Below are 14,126 nucleotides of genomic sequence, written 5' to 3'. Positions count from 1 at the left end.
GACTTCCATGAATAGATGTGTGCTGGTTTCCCTGCGATATTCGCACTTACACTGCGATTTTCACTCTTTCACTGCGAATCACACGTTTTCGCACGCTTGCGCCGATATTTTCAGCGCACATTAATTCCATGAATCGGCCGGTTAGTCTCCAATGGATTTATCGTATACCAGAAATGTGCGCCCACTAACAGTGCCACTCCACCTTTTTTTTTTATACCAAAATATGGAAGGCTACACGAATTTGCGTGTCATCCTTGCGCAGGGGCCATGCTAATCTTCTCTGTATCGTTCCAATTTTAGAATTTGTGCTGCCGAAGCAAGTACCGTGCCACTCCATCTTGTTAAACAAGTGACAATCTGCAAACTTGAATCGCATTTTTCAACCTTTGTTTCTCTTTCTTAATTAAACTTGCAATACTGACAAGATCTAACTCACTCTGCCTAATCTCTCTTAACGTCTTTCTACCACTTTGCTTTTGTCCCTTTACGATCTTATCAAGCTTATGCTGATGTTGTTTAGCAATATTTTATTTAAAATATTTATTTTTATTTGATATGATAAGGCATGTATAACACACCTGTACAAAAGTGTTTCAAAAACATTTAAAATGTTTGAATAACATGTCATCTGCAGGTTCTTTCAACAGTAGTGGGCATTGCAAGAACTATAAGAGAAAAGGAAACAAGAAACGTGTTTTTCCAATATTGTGGGGAAGTCACACATTTTTAATGCACAGTGGAAAACATGTTTCATTTGTTTAAACAAATGGTTGTGAGTAAGATCTGCTAAAATGTGATATCAAACTCTTGAAGAATGTTCAGTATTGAGCATACATATGAACTGAAGCTTGCTGAGAGTTTACAATGAAATAATATGAATTGCCAGGCAAAAACACAATATATTTGGTTCAGAAACTATTTGATTATGATGTATGAGAGTATTTGTAGAGCCTCTGATTTGTCTAGCCTTGATGCCGTATATTCATATACATTTCTCAGTGATTTGAAAGCCCGACGGGGGTATTTCCATGGATCGAGTGTAGTTTAAGAAGTCAGAAGTAAGCAGAGTACTTTTTCAGATAGATGTTGCTTTTAAATTTATATTGGTAACAAAGAAGTATATATTATGTATACATAAATTGGTTGGATTTCATTCTTGAAAAGCAAATGAATGATTAATCAGAGCAGTGTCAGACCCGGTGTTGGGATTACCTGCATTGATGATAGACATGCGTGGTGGTGGTCCCTTGTGTTTTCTTTGAAGCATTTAAGGAGATGACATTTTCTGCCTGCTGATGGATATCCCTGGTCATCTCTGACAAGACCTAGCCTTGTTGTGCAGTTGCACACAGCAACTCACCTTCCCACTCTCAGTGTCCAGCAGACACACACACATCAACCATGTGTGTGGGGCCTACGAAGCTGGGATGCCAAAGCATAGGCCCGTCACAGTGAGTACACTGTCATTTGGCTGGTGGCCTACAACCGTTCGACTGATACCAGCCTCTGATTCTGGCTTCATGAAGGGTGAAGGCAATCTTGCAACACTGAAGCCACCATTGACACAGGGCTTCCCAATGCCAGACACAGAGTTTCTTGGCTCTCCTCTTCTGACTCAGCAGCCTCAAGGAACAAAAGGATTTCCATGGCATCCGGACTACCCAGTGCTGCACCTTCCACCATGTCCCTCAGTATGCCCTCCACATCAGATTCAGCAAAATCAACGGAAGAGTCAGCAGGCCTGCTGATGATGGCCTGCAACAAAAGTGGATTCTCACCAGGCACAGCAACTCGGTCTTCAGTGGTGGATGGTTGTGCCTCATCGTCCTTCTCTTCCTCCTCGTCCACTGCGTCCGCACCAGCACAAAGTCAGCAACAATATTCAGAGGCCTACGTACCTAGCTGAACATGCATATATGAATTCTAGTGCATGCCAACACAATGGGGCCAGCCACTCATACACCACGCATTGATACTGGGCCCTCTGAAATGTGAAAGGCACAGGTGACTGACATGTTCTGTGCAATCATGTTGGTGCATATTAGACCCTTCATCAAGCCATGGATTGGAGGAGTAGGTGACCATACATACATACAAACATGTATGAGAGTGGAAGGCCAAACAGTAGATGGATGGGGGTCCTGTACTTCATTGATGAACCCCTTCTCCACTTCAACCATGCCTACTTGCAATATGTGGAAGTATCACATTTACTCCTGCTGACCAAACCTGCTTGCAGGCATTTGTGTTGTCAAAATCCCCATCACAAACTTTGCACATTACCGAAGGCTAGATTCATGGTTACCCATGCTCACGTGCATCTCATCGAGTACAAAATTTCACCTCGAAGGATGCATACCATGTAATGGCAGTGACTATGGAAGCATTGCTGTAGTAATCATGGATGGGTGAAAAGTACCCTGGCCAACTGTAACACACCATTTGAAAGCATACCATGTGTAGTTGGAGGCACAAATGACATTTACTCATGGCACTCACCTGATGAGGCTGCATAGGCATTCATGCCTCCTACGCCAACCACCTGTTCACTGCTGATGAGTCAGCTGGTGACTTTTTCAAATGGAGTCAACTCATCCACATGTGGTGTTCCAGCTCCAGTAGCCTGGACAGAGGCCACATTACTATTGAGCTCCTCCTTGATCATTTACATGAGGTCCTCCATCCTCTTGTGGACCTCTTCTGCACCACAGGCATTGATGTGATATGTGACCTACTTCCACATCCTTCACCACTGGGTCACAGTTAGGACACTGCCAGGCCAAGCTTGCAGGTTGACCTGGTGTTTGTTGACATAATTAGTGAGGATTGTCAGGTCCTCATCTGAAAAGCACCCTTCCTTGGTGGCCCCTTCTCCTTGACCTGTGCCTCTTCATGAGGAGGACCCTCTGCCCCTATCGGTTGTGCTTTTACAGGGGCACCTATAGGCTCGCCACCACCTTTAGCAAGTGGACCCTTTTTCTGCCTTCTCTCTCTCCACAGAGCCCTCCCACTAATGATGCAAGCTCCGTTCATGGCAAGGTACCCGCCAATCCTGGCACAGTTTCCACATTGTACCCTCTAAAAATTGCAGACACTGCGCAGGCCAGGATTATCGTGCTGCACCCCCAAACTATCTTCACCACGAATGAGAGGGCACACCATATACTGCGTGCGGTGCAGAATGTACTTGCCTATGGCCCTTCCTCTTGCCGCTGCCTTGTGCATGGAGGGCAGACAACTATGCCTCAGGCAGCCATTATTCTCCTCCATACCTCAACATCTCCTGCTGCCTGGTAGTGTGTCATTGGCTGTTGACCACTAGCACTGCCTTGGACTACCTGGTGTTCCTCCACACTCTGTTCTTCTGTGGCTCTCTTGTCGGCTCTTGTACCACCTTATCTGCCATAATAGGACTCCCAAGCCTCTTCACCAACTCCAACACCACAGGTCCACAGTACCCTTAGTCAGGGCCCAGCGTCAATCACATCAGCCTCAGCTTTGCCATGTCTGGAACATCGACCAGCACACCCAAGGTGAGGCTGAGGGCTGTCAACTGCTCAGCTGCAGAAGTTGTAATCCTAGGTGAGCAGTTCCTGGGTAATTATGTTGCCCTCTTCATTCCAGAGAAGTAGCTTGGAACATCTGACTGTCAGAGGATCTTGGTGGACATTACGGCTGCCATCACCAAGGAGTGGGTGGTAGGACATACAGTGGCCATGTGAAGAAGCACCGGGACAACCTCAGCATCCAGATCCAGGCAATGGCAGCCCTTGAGGCAGGTTCGTCAATAGAGGTGCACCTTGCAGACTTCCAACAGATGTCACCTCTGGATCCTGGAGAGGATAAACCCAGCAGTCCATGATCAGGTTCCTGACCTATAGGCATGCATCCAAGCTGCTAGTGAGTACTCAGAGGCTAAACATTTTCACAGACATTTCTATGCCTGGAAATAATGCCATTCAATGCATGTGTGTTGCATAATACTTCACTGGCATTTTCATTCTTGCAGCCGATGTAAAAATGTTATGACACACATCTGTGAAGTGGACAAGTGCAGGTATGTGCAATATCAGCGATTGGTGACAGCATCTACTTGTGTGCATGCACTGTGGGATGCTGCTAGCAAGGCCTTTGACAGGAATGGTACCTAGGATGAGATGTCAAGGCCATGTGAGGCAGATGTATTCAGGCTCCTCTATGGGGTTTTCAATTGTGTATGGTATTAACATTATCTACATCGAGCAGCTGAGACTGACACATGGGCATGGATGTGTGGGCATGATATTTTAGTGCATCTGAAAATCCAAATCAACATTGGGTCCTGCCAGGCAACTGAAGGGGGTGGCATACATAGTATGTCATCATGACATATGTTTGTGTCGGGATGTAGAGCATTGCTGCCTGATCATCATTTGCAGGTGCTTGCACATGTTGCATGCATTCATGTTGGACTGTCAGGGGTGCATGTTGCTAGATGTGGTTTGATGTATTTGTAGATATTTTGATATGGACACATGTGACCAGGTGGACTTTCCATTGCCATGCATGCAGGATACATTTAGGTCACTGGTTCATTGTAATGATTATGTGAAATGTGTTGTTGTCAAGTGTATACGGTCACATAGCAATATGCTATATTCACATGCGCAAGTGTCATTGTGACTTCTCATTTTGCTTTCATTTGTGAGACTGATTTCTATGATTTTCCAGAGCATGCGCCTGTGTGTTTGACACAGTTGTCTGTTGATTAATGCTGACAGCATGCTACTAATAGTATATATGTGAGTACCCGTGCATCTGCACTGATGATTGATACCTATTTCCTTTGTTACATTTTCCACAATTGTAGCAGCAGAAGAAGAGGGTATGGCCAGTGCCGTGGAGCTGCATCCCAGGGACAAGGTCTTAAGGTGCAAGTGCATACCCTGGGCACACTCTGTTGTGTCCACCTTGTAAGGATATTTGGCGTGTTACAGCACAGAGTACAGCACCACTCCACAGGATCAATGTATAGCATGTTTTTTTTTTTAAGTGCAGCGCCACTGCATGGGTTTGGTGCATTGGTATGATGCAGTTGTTTCAAGCTATGTGTTGCCAGTGTAACATGGACATATAAGTAAGGGCAGGTTATTCAGTCAAAAACGATTTTTACATATAAAATGCAAATACATTTTTCACAGTTAAAAGCACACATCTGTACCTTCAAAATGCACACCATTTCTCACCTGAAATGCCTATGTTGCAAGAGACACATTTGGTAATTAACAAACTAATATCACTAACAAGACTAATAATTATAACTCATTAATAAAAGAATGTGTCTTCACTGCAAAAAGAGGCAGACTCTGAAAATCAGTTTTAAACACACATTCCATGTTTTTTTCTTTTTCTTTTGCCTTTCTGTGCTCTGTCCACAGTAACTGCAGGAAGCAAAGACTTCGAATAAGCAGGAAATCAGTTTGGTTACAGTTGCAACTGTATAAGCCAAGCCATTGTGTACAGAGGGTGGTTAGGGCATGATAGAATTTTATTGGTTAGGATCCTTTGGTAGGAGGGAACCAGAGTTTTTTTTTTTGTTTAATCTCGAGGAAGGAGCTAGGGAGAGACGTCTGGACACAGCTCGAAGAAGGACGGGGTTGACTGCTGGGGAGGCCTGATTCCTAAAGCAGATTCAACTCGGTTGCAGAGACTGGCTTTTCCAGTCAACAAGGCCCAGTTCGAGTGACGGCAGATGCTTGTCCTTGCTGGCTGAACCCCTCCAGAAGGCGAACAGCCAAACAAGTTACATGCTGAATAAGCCTGGTAATTATCTCGCTGAGGTGTGGGGGCTGAGTGTGTACGAGAATATTCAGTCAGTGTAGGAAAGGAGATTCCTGTGCTTTACTCACGTGTTTAATGTTGCAAATTGAGTTCTTGTCTCCGCCACTCTCTTTTCAGTGTATCACAGATAATGCTGTTACTGTGCTATTTCATTTATTTCTGTAAAGAGTGAGATCGTGTTTAAATGCAACTTTTATAATACACAAAAATATCTGAAAGCAGACGGGTGGTGTGTTTTATATTTACCAATACAGTGCTGATGATGTGGGGAGATGTTTAGACAGTGCAATTGTCATTTTCAAGGTACCTAAACATAAAATTTGGCTGCGGCTGTGTACACAATGTAATTCAGTATGAGCAATTATAACTAACTGTGTGTGTTGTAGTCTGCCGGAGGTCTATGAGTCGGCAAAAAGGGAGGCCCGGGACATAGTTCACTACCGTATATAAGATAGTGAAAACTACCACATGATAGCTTGCTGCCGTAGATAAGACAGAGAGAAATTGCCCATGGTGGCACACTAAAAATGAAAATGTGGTGTTCCTGAAATTCAAGCCTGAGGTCTCTCTAGTGATTACACGAAAAATCTAAACAAAAATAAGGGGTTCTGGATATTGGGGCCACAAATAAAACAAAGGAATTATGCTCACCAAAATACCACCAATCACGCATACCAACCACGCATACCAACCACGCATACCAGCCATGCATGTCTGTGTGCTGAAATAATGCATGTCCACTGTATTATTGTTGTACATGGCCCAATCTGAATACAAGGAGTGATTGTTGTTAAATTATTTTTCGGCGGTAAGAAAATACCGTCAGGCCCCAAATCTCCACAAAAATACCCAACATATTTATGGTGCGTTGGCCGGGAATCGAACCCGGGTCAACTGCTTGGAAGGCAGCTATGCTCACCACTATACCACAGGACATGAGGCAAAACATAAACTACAATCCACGTCAGTACAATGATTCTCCACCAGGGGACTATAATCAAAGGATGGGTGCACCCCGCTCCCCTCCACAAATGAATCAAGAGTTCAGAAACCATCCCAACAGACATCAATCACCTGAGAGGTATCAGAATAGATCCAATCAGGGGGAAAACAACCAATATCGACCTAGGCCACAGAAAGAGTATTCTAGAGAGATGGAAAGGTTCCAATGCCTTGAGGCCCAAGTGAAAATGTTAGCTGAGCAAATAGGAAAGCTCTATACAGCACAAAAACAACCATCTAAAGAGGGGGCTGATGGCCCTAGCAATGACTGGGGGACTTCTGAGAAGTGACTAAGTACTTATGACACCTGCAGTGCCAAAAAGACAGATTGCCCTGATGTAATTTTGCATAATGACTCTGAGATGCCTAATGATTTAAAAGTGAAAGCACCAATAAATGAACATGTAACAGAAAATGCAAATACTTCTAAAAAAGAGGTACGGTTTAACCTAGAACTAAATCAAACATTGAAGATTTGTGCAAACAAAAAAGAAACACCTGGAATTCCAAAAGAACAAAGAGACAGATTTAAGAAAAATGACTCATGCACGGGGAATACCAGTGAACAGGGAGTAAGTGGGGATGCTATAGCTCCTTCCCTGGGCAAGCAAAACAATGACCAAACACAGGTAGAAAAAGGAAATACTCAAAAGGAGGGTAAGGGTCAATCACCTGAAGAATTCTTTGAGCCACATATTTTTGAAGAGGCTGAACGGGCTGGTATCACACTAAATGATCACAAATGCACAGAATTAAAAAATGACAAATTGCTGAATGATGTTGTTACACATGTTCAGTTGGAAGGTTGTAATGTGGTCTCTGATGTTACCCAGATGGATGGGCGAACAGTGGCCACACTCCAAAAAACCTCTGATCATGGAGAAATGAATAAAGTCTCTCGCGCAGAAATGGGTAAAAATGAGGGAAAAATGTATTTCCATTTACCAATGTGCTTAGCCAAAAGCGAAGAAGGCCTGAGAAAGGTGAGCCCTGAAATCAGTAAGAATTCACACTTCTTATGTGTATTAGAGGAAGTTGAGGACAGATATTATGCACCCATCACTGTAGAAAAAAAATGCCACACCTTTGCTATGATTGACACTGGCGCACAGGCCACAATTATGTCCAAGGAGCTGGTAAAGAGTATCAAAGAAGGGAGACCCCCACAGAGTCAGATCACAGTGAAGGAAAATCAAGGTCCAGTGCATAACTTTAATGGGGAGGAGGTGCCCATCATAGGTGTAACTGAGGTTGACATAAAAATAGGAAAGCACAGAATGAAACAAGAGGTATTGATCACATCTATTTGTGAAATTCCATTTCTGATGGGGACAGATTGGCTGAAAAGATTGTCTCCTCTCATAGATGGGGTGAATGGAGTGCTGTGGTCCTTAACAAAAAACACATTGAGGCCTAAGAAACTAAAATCACAAAACAGCAACATAAATGAATGTCACACCGTTTCCAAAACAAATGATGCTGTGGAGGTATATCTCCAGAATAGTTGCATACCTAGTGTCACTGTTATATTAATGTGTCAAGACAAAATGCAGAGCGATAAAGAAGGACTACCTGTACAAATCTACTTGGACCCAAGGAAAAATTGGCAGACTGCCATAGATGAGCACACATTACGTTTTTATTTAAAAGAGAAAACAATCAAACAGAATATTGCTTCTAAAACAGGTTCAGAAAAACACATTACCACTCTTGCTGAAATACACATGGAAGATGAGCAACCATGGGTTCATGTTGGTATAAATGACTGTTTTAAAAACAATAAAAGCCACTTTAGCGCTTGAACAGGAGAGGAGCTTCATTAATGAGAAATTGTTGCAAAAAATAATTGAGAGGGAGGAAATCCCGAAATTTAGGATTAAAAACCAATATGTTTCTGGGTTGGATAGTCCAGACTTTGAAAACCGAATTGCAGGCAGATGCATGCTTAAAATTAGCATTGGGCAGAAAACAATTTACCATAATGTATGGATAGTGAGTGGAGCACAAAATGAATTTTACGTGGGCAATGACATCATGCACAGAATGTGTATGGTGTTAGATTTCCTTAATCAAAAAATATGGTCACGCCTAGGTGGCCCGGCACCTGAATTTGAAGACAAAAGAAGGGATTATCATTGTGCACAACTGGTTCCTTATGCAATCGAATTACAAATGAGGAAAGATACTATTATTCCTGCATTTACAAAACAGTTTGCAATAACACTGAAATGCAAAAATGGACAGCAGATGAAAGATTCTGATGCATTTGTATGCCTGAAGGAATCCATAAAACAGCAAGGCCTGGATTATGAATACATTCCATTGGTAGATATTGGTGAAGGATCTGTAAAAATTATGGTAAATAATAAAGGTTGTCAGGATATTCATTTAGAGGAAAACTCCCCATTAGGAATGGTCATACAAAAATCACATTATACGGCAGATTTAAATAACATGGTGATTGGAAATATCCCTGAAAAGTATGTAAATGCCAAGGGTGAGTTGCCAGAACACCTGGACTCTCAGCCCAAAGGAATATTTAAAATTCATTCTGTGTATCCTTATGATTCAAATGAGACAATGTGCTGCCATCAAGAGGATTGCATAATATTTAATTTAAATGAAAATGAAACAGAAAATCAGCCCATTGAAGTGGAAGCTGATATGCCAAAATATTTAAAAGTGGCAGCTTTACAAAAAGACACAGCCACACAGTAAGGTGAAAGCGCCGAGATTCCCTTACCAGAAGATTTTCCAGAATTTTCCAAAATGGTAGAAGAGCAGATCTCCTTAGCAGATGCGTGTGACAGCAATGAGGAAAGAAACAATCTGACAGAGATATGTATGGAGTTTAAGGAGGTATTTGCAAAAGATGCTTATGATTGTGGTTTAACTGATTTACATGTGGCCACACTACCAGAAGGGTGTAGCAGAAGTCCAGTGTTTGTACGCCAGTATAGAATACCGCTGGCATGTTTAGAATCATTGGCAGAGATTATTAAAAATTTGGAATCGGGGGGAATCATCAGGCCCATTCATAGCACATCCAATACACCTATTTTAGGTGTGTTAAAGCCAAATGGTCAATGGCGGCTATGTGCAGACTTGAGAGAGTTAAATAAAAGAGTACCAGTGTCCAGATGGCCATTGCCATTCATTGATCAGGGCTTAGCTCAGGTACATGGTTCAAAAGTTTTACCACATTAGATCTCACCTCTGGATATTGGTGCGTGCCATTGGCAGAGGAGATACAGAATTTATTTTCCTTTACATTTGACAGGACTCAATACGCCTGGCTTAGAACGCCGTTGGGGTACATCAATAGTGGGAGTGAATTTGGCATATTTTTGAGAAAGGACATGCCTGGTGCGGCGGAAAGAGGAACAATAGTTTATGTGGATGATATCCTGATAAAAAATGAAAGCCTGAAAAGCAATTTTGATGAAATAAGACATGTGCTTGGCCAATTGCAGAAAGCAGGCGCCAAAGTGTCTTTACAAAAAGCACAATGGTGCAAGAAAAAAGTGAACTTTCTAGGCCATGAAGTGACTGAACATGGGCTAAATCCACAAAAGAAAAAAATAGAGGCCATCCAAAAACTAAAGGACCCTAAAAATGTGAAAAAGGTAAAAAGTTTATTAGGGATGACAGGCTATAACAGAAAATGCATTGAAAATTATGCTGAAATCACTCAACCATTGACTAAACTGCTTAAACTGAATACTCCCTGGAAATGGGAAAAAGAGCAGTCTGAGGCAGTGGCTAAACTGAAGGAATGTCTGGTAAAGGCACCATGTTTAGCATATCCCATAAAAGGTAGGGATTTCTTTATAGAAATAGGTTTTTCTGAACATTGTATGTCAGCAGTGTTATCACAAAAACATGATTTGAATCACAAAACAATTGCCTATGCAAGTAAGGCATTTTCCCAAGTTGAAATGAAATTTAATGAATGTGAAAAGGCCCTATTAACCACTGTGTGGGCGCTACAACATTTCCGCCCCATTGTTCAGGGAGAAAAGGTGATTATTGAAACAAATCATCAACCTTTGCAGTTTTTAGAGAGTAAAAGAATTAGGTCAGGTAATCTAGCGCAGTCCAGAATCACTTCATGGACGCTGGCATTACAAGGTTTTCCTGTAGAAGTGAGATATGGACAAAATAAAAAGAGCCCAATTGCTCAAGGGTTAGCTGACTTACATGACTGCGCAGCTGAACAAATATCAAATGAAATGGAAGTGGAACCTAATTGGCAGGAATTTGAACAATCACCACACAAAGCTTTTGATGAAAAAACATGCAAGGATTTGCCAACTGTATGTTGATGGTTGTGCTTTTCACATTGAAAATGACAGTAATAAACAATTAGTGTCAGGAATAGGAAATGTCTGGTTGAAATGTGAAGGAGTCCCCAGTATAGGGATGAGGATTGGAGCTAGGAGCAGTCAAGTGGCGGAATTGGCAGCCATTTATAAAGCAATTACTACTGCAGTTGATAGAAAGTTCAGTGAAATTGTCCTGGTGACTGATTCTGACTATGCACGGAATAGTTTTGTGGAATATTTACCTGGCTGGAAAGCAAGAGGAATGATTACATACAACAAAAAGCCACTTAAACATGGAAAAATGATACAAGCCATAGACAAATTGGTGTCAGAGAATGATCTAACAATATACTGGAGAAAAATTTGTGGGCATTTAAAAACACCAGGAAAGGATAAGGAGGGAAATGATAAGGCAGACCACCTGGCTAAAATTGGGGCTGTGATGGGAGAATTGCTACCTATTGATGATTTACTGAGTGAAATACAGATTGATGCAGTAACACGTTCTAAAGCACCAAAGGAGGTAGATCAACCAGTGGTGCAATGGGGCCATGACACGCCAGACCAAGATTTGATTGAGGCACAAAAGAATGATCGAATTTTGGGAATCTATTATAATCATTTGATAGATCCTGAACAAAACCCTTTAACAGAAAATGATTGTATGGGAAAAGAAGAGTTGAGGGTACTATTAAAGAATAAAAAACGAATTAGATTACAAGATGGACTCATGATTAGACAGTCCATAACAGGACAGATACAGTGGGTGGTACCCCTTTCATTCAGAGAGCTAATGCTACAAAATGCACATGATGCAATAACTGCAGGCCACAGAGGTTCACAAAAAACATTGGAAATACTGAAAGATTATGCTTACTGGCCACATATGTCCCACGATGTGCAATTATATACTAGAGGATGTCTAGTATGCGCCCAATTTAAACCTGCTTCACCAATGCATAGAGCACCATTGATGAAAAGAGGCCTAACTCTCCCATGGTCAGATTTGCAAATAGACTATGTAGGCCCTTTAAAAAGGTCGAGCAGAGGGCACCGTTACATTTTAAGTGTGATATGTTTGATGTCGAAGTGGATTGAATGTATTCCTGCACCAGATTGTAGTGCGCAAACAGCAGCCACATTGCTGTTGAACCATGTGTTCTCAAGGTTTGGGTTGCCACAAAGAATTGAGTCAGACAGAGGAAGTCATTTCACAAGTACCCTAATGAGTAAGCTATGGCAAATACTGGGTGTGAAAAGGAAACTACATATCGCATATCGGGCAGCCTCTTCAGGTGGAGTTGAACTGGGCAATAGGTCTGTTGTGGATATTTTAAAGAAATTCGTGGCAGAAGCAGGTTCCAGCTGGAATTTACGTTTACCGTTGGTTTTGATGGCAATCAGATCAACTCCTGCCAAAGCAACAGGTGGTAGCCCCCATGAGGTCTTGGCGGGTAGGAAAATGGTGTTACCACAACACCTACTATACAGAACACATGAGCAGACACTTGTGAGTGCATCCACAGTTCATGAGTACATTGATGAACTGAGGAAGCATTTGCAACATGCATTTGCTTTTGTGCAGAGAAATCTGGAAAGGACTGCTGACAGTGCTAAAACATACTATGATAAAAGAACATCAGTGAGAGAATACAGTGTTGGGGATCAGGTGTACAAGTTTCATTTTGGAAAAAGTAAACAGAAAAATTCTAAATTTCTAGCAGCCTGGCAGGGGCCATTTCGAATTATAGATAAGGTCTCTCCTGTGGTTTATAAAATTTTGAAAAATGAAGGTGAAACGGCGATAGAGCAGTTTGTCCATGTAAATCAGGTCAAGCCATGCCATCGCAGACACGAGATCAGGCGGCTTGAGCATGTAGAAACAGAAAGCCCTGGGGCTACTGCCCACTGATGCACACAATACAACAGAAAGTCCATTGAACACAAAAAGATAAAATAATTGGGTACAGTCAGGAGGCAGTGACAGAGAAGTTACAAAGTTGATTATTATAATGGCACATAAACACTGTAATATATATAAATAAATAAATAATATAAAAAGTAAAAAAAATATATATATATAATGGAAGCTCATGGTCGGTGTGCAGAATGAAAATGCATTGAATTTAAAATGTTGTTTCTTTTTAACCTGTGTTTAATTTGAGAAAAAAAAATGTTTTATTTTTAGCAAAAGGGTGGTTAGTATTGTGCTATATACTTAATCTGTTTCTTTTCTATTTTGGTTTAGAACATTAACTATTTATACCGGAGGTCACGGGAGACGATGGAGTCCTGGAGTCCCCTGGATGAAGACCAAAAGATGCCTGCCTCCAGGCGGAGGTGAAGACAAGATAACCAGAATGCCAAAAAAGATGACTCCTATGGATCCAGGATTGCCAAGATTAAAGAGTACTCGAATGAACCAAATGATGTGACATCGCTGGTCGGGACATATCAGAGGCAGACAAGTGTCCTGGCATATGGAGTTCCACGTATCTATTATTTTAAATATTTATTTTAATCTGTTATGTTAATTATTTGTTTTAGTTAGTTGTTTTATTTTATTGTTTTCAATTGACTTATACAATTGAAACTTTGGACGAATGCCACTTCCATTGGGAAGGCAAATGTAGAACATTTTGTAAACTGATGAACTCAGATGAATATTGTGTTGATTGCAACTTTTTCATTGATGCACATGAATATTCATTTTGTTGGATTGCTACATTGTGAAAAGAAGAAAGGGGGCAGGTTAGATTTCTTTCGATTGTGGCTTGGACAAGGGCCAAATCCTCTGAAAAGGAGCAGGTTTTTTTTTTTTTGAATTGGCTTGCATCGTAGCCAAATAAAAATTAAAAAAAAGGAGGGGATGTAAGGATATTTGGCGTGTTACAGCACAGAGTACAGCACCACTCCACAGGATCAATGTATAGCATGTTTTTTTTTTTAAGTGCAGCGCCACTGCATGGGTTTGGTGCA

General features: G+C 41.6%; 1 non-coding gene across 1 annotated transcript; it reads right to left on the bottom strand.

The window, feature by feature from the left end:
• Positions 1–217: 217 nt before the first annotated feature.
• LOC138570476 (U6 spliceosomal RNA) lies at positions 218–324 on the bottom strand. The gene has a single exon (XR_011303524.1). It is a non-coding gene; the product is annotated as a U6 spliceosomal RNA (small nuclear RNA).
• Between the last annotated feature and the right edge of the window lie 13,802 nt (positions 325–14,126).

This window comes from Ambystoma mexicanum, chromosome 2q (assembly GCF_040938575.1).
Source record: "Ambystoma mexicanum isolate Mex_15411 chromosome 2q, UKY_AmexF1_1, whole genome shotgun sequence".
NCBI lineage: Eukaryota > Metazoa > Chordata > Amphibia > Caudata > Ambystomatidae > Ambystoma > Ambystoma mexicanum.
This window is presented reverse-complemented; position numbering and strand designations above follow the sequence as displayed.